The following is a 3,692-nucleotide window of genomic DNA, read 5'->3' as shown; positions in this document are numbered from 1 at the left end:
CTCAAGTGATCCTCCCACCTCAGCCTCCCAAGTAGCTAGGACTGCAGGCACGTGCCACCACATCCAGTTAGTTTATTTTTATTTTTTGTAGAGATATGGTCTCACTGTGTTGTCCTGGCTGTTCTCCAACTCCTGACCTCAAGCTAACCTCTTACCTTGACCTCCTAAAGTGCTGGGATTACAGGCATGAGCCACTGCGCCCAGCCTGGGTAGTTCCCTGTTTGCTGTTCCTTGACTTGTAGACACATCACCCCAAGCCTCCATCATCACATGATGCTTTCTCCATGTCTAAGTTTCCTTCTTTTTATAAGAATACCAGTCATTGGATTAGATTCCACCCTTCTCCAGTACAACCTCATTTTATCTTGATCACATCTGCAAAGATCCTATTTCCAAATAAGATCACATTCATAGCTACCAGAGGTTAGGACTTCAACATATCTCTTTGGGGGACACTCAACTCACACACTTTCATTTTGTTTATTCTAATATATTTTTTCTTCTCTTTCCCTCCAGACTTCACCTTTGCCTTCCTTCTGGTGAAGCCAAAATAGGCATTTCTGAGTAATACAACTGATTCAGGGAATAACTATTCTGAGTATACCCCAACCCAGACCCACCTGTCCCAGGAAAATTGTATACCCTGTTATCCTAATCTACTTTCTCCAAGTGGCAAACCCCAAAATATTTAGTAGTTGCCTATTAAATTTGATGTCCAGGTTGGGTGCAGTGGCTTACACCTGTAATCCCAGCACTTTGGGAAGCTGAGGTGGGTGGATCATCTGAGGTCAGGAGTTTGAGACCAGCCTGACCAATATGGTGAAACCTCGTCTCTACTAAAAATACAAAAATTAAGTGGGTGTGGTAGCATGCACCTATAGTCCCAGCTACTTGGGAGGTTGAGATGGGAGAATTTCTTGAACCCGGGAGGCAGAGGTTGCAGTGATCCAAGATCATGCCACTGCACTCCAGCCTGGGTGACAGAGCGAGACTCAATCTCAAAAAAAATAATTAATTTAAAAAATTTGATATCCAAATGATATAATGATCTCAGGACAAAAATAAACAGAAGAAATAATGGTGTGTTTGAAAGAGTACAAGGTTTGAAATCAGAAAACCTGAGTTGCAATTCCAGTGCTGTTACTTAAAACAGAACCAATCTAGTTCTTCTAAATGCTACTGCAATATTCTTTTCATCATCGTAAGGCTAAAGGCTCCACCTGTGACCCAAATTCAATTCCCACACCAAGAGCGGTCCTAGATTGCACAGAATGTTGCACCTAAATTTAAATGGAAATGCCCAAGGAGAAGGAAAAGAAGAGAATAAAGAGGAGGAAAGGAGGAGCAAAAGAAGGAGAAGGAAAAGGAGAAAGACAGCAGCAAATAGCAAAATACAATTTCCAGAAAATCTCTTTTAGCAATTTTTAAGCAGATACACAGAAAAAAAGTCCCAAGAGGAAACTGTCTCTTGGAGCTTCCCTAAAAATGAATGGAAAGAAGTCACTGGCAGTTACCAGCGTGTATTTCATGCTATTTTCGTTAGTGGGTGAGTCATCCATGCCGGGTAGTGAATTTCCCAGGCTTTCAAATTTAAATGAATGTAGATAGTGCAAGGCATTCATTTTACTGTGGAGTGTTTTCTCCTGTCGGTCATAAAAGAAATCCATTGTGTTATGATTAGGTCATGCTTGACCCACCTCAGGAATGTTTTCAGAGTGACAGAATATTTATTTCTCAGAGATGTCTCCAAGGTTCAAGGAAGTCTGATTGGCATACTTACAAAGGCCTTGTGATCCTAATAGGGTCTAAGACAAGTCCTCCCCTTCTTTTGTGGGCGGGCTGTTATTGTTAATCCAGCTGCACTTGGTAATGACGCCCACCTTTTCATTCTAAACATAGAATAAGAGAGTAATTAACAGAGCGTAATCACACGGAAAGAAAATCCTGCTTTCTAAAAAAATATTGCTTCAGAATAATTTCATTGTGCTTCACATGTTTTGAACAATTTTAGACAAGAATTTAACTTACTGCTAGTAATAACATGTCATTTCTTCTCCATCTGTCATAATTACTCAATAAATACATAGGCTTCAAAAATTGCATCTCAACTTATGCATGCAAGTGGTGTACTTTCTAATCAAACCACTGTGCCATCAATCATTTTTTTTTTTTTTTTTTTTTTGAGACAGAGTCTCGCTCTATCATCCAGGTTGGAGTGCAGTGGCACAATCTCGGCTCACTGCAACCTCTGCCTCCCAGGTTCAAGTGATTCTCCTGCCTCAGCCTCTCAAGGAGCTGGGATTACAGGCATGTGCCACCACACCCACCTAATATTTTTGTATTTTCAGTAGCGACAGGGTTTCACCATGTTGGCCAGGCTGGTCTTGAACTCCTGACCTCAGGTGATCCACCCGCGTCAGGCTCCCAAAGTGCTGGGATTACAGGCATGAGCCACCATGTCCGACCTTTTTTTTTAAATCCCCCTCCATGTCCCCCCATTGACAATACAGATGAGTCCCAGGGCCTGGGTTGAGATGTATATGGGATAGGTTAATTCAGCCTCCTCTTTCTATTTGGTTGGGCTAAGAACATATCCTGTGCTGAGCACCAGGAGGATGGCACCACAAATCTTTGAGGCCAAAACTTGTAAGATTTCAGCTTCTGAAACAACAAATCCAGACCCAAACGGGCACTGAGCTAAGGACTCAGTGCCTACCAGTTACAGTTTGCATTTGTCACTCATATCTGACAGGTAATTGTTTCTCCTCAGATTTTTTTACTTAAAGGGACCTCAGGTGAGAGACTAGGGATAACAGAAAAGGGCAATTAGGTTATTGCTTAGCAGTTGTTACTGAATGTTAGAAATAACAGCTCGGGGTCATAAAGAAAACCAGCACTCGAACAAAAGATTTCTCAGCAAGGCAAATTTGCTTCTGCAGAAGGGTGCTGCTTGCACTCCTGGCCATGGCGATAGCACACCGAGTGGGGTAGGGCAGTGGTTTTTATCCCTAATGCAGCAGTTCCTGTAGCTGTGTCCTTTCCCCATTGGATGGAGTCCAATCACACAATCTAAGCTGACTTGATTGGCTACTGTTTAAAATTGAATAGGGCTAACTAGGCAGGAAGGGAGAGGATGTTCGTTAGAGCACAAGGTATGTCCGGGCATGTTAGGGCGCAGGAAAGGCCGGAGGGGTAGTTTTGATGGAAAGGACAATTGCAGAGCAAGTAATCAAGGAAATAGATGTGAGTTACAGATTAGGGCTGGCTGGAAGGTTATTTACCATAACTAGGGCCAAGAAGAGGTACAAAGAATGAGGAAGTTAGGCTTGAAAATAGAGAACAAAGAACAAGGAAGCTGAACAAGCCAACTCTTTGAAGAGGAACTTACTGTGCCTAACACTGAATAAGATTAACTGTGGCTTGTTTCCATTCAAATATCAAATCACAAAAATGGAAATCTTTCTTGAAACTCATAAAATTTAACTTTAAGGAAGATTTAGGTTTAACAATATCAATTCATTTTTGTTTTTGTTGTTTGTTTTTTGTGACAGGGTGTCACTCTATTGCCCAGCTCACTGCAACTTCCACATCTAGAGCTCAAGCCATCCTACCACCTCAGCCTCCTGAGTAGCTGGGACTACAGGCACATGCCACCAAGCCCAGCTAATTTTTGTATTTTTTTGGTACAGACA

The 3,692-nt window shown here is 42.0% G+C and overlaps 1 non-coding gene across 1 annotated transcript; it reads right to left on the bottom strand.

Annotated features, from left to right (window-relative positions):
- Window positions 1–2,485: 2,485 nt before the first annotated feature.
- Window positions 2,486–2,617, bottom strand: LOC115898486. The gene has a single exon (XR_004058213.1). It is a non-coding gene; the product is annotated as a small nucleolar RNA SNORA51 (small nucleolar RNA).
- Between the last annotated feature and the right edge of the window lie 1,075 nt (window positions 2,618–3,692).

Source organism: Rhinopithecus roxellana, chromosome 6 (genome assembly GCF_007565055.1).
Source record: "Rhinopithecus roxellana isolate Shanxi Qingling chromosome 6, ASM756505v1, whole genome shotgun sequence".
Taxonomy (NCBI): Eukaryota; Metazoa; Chordata; class Mammalia; order Primates; family Cercopithecidae; genus Rhinopithecus; species Rhinopithecus roxellana.
This window is presented reverse-complemented; position numbering and strand designations above follow the sequence as displayed.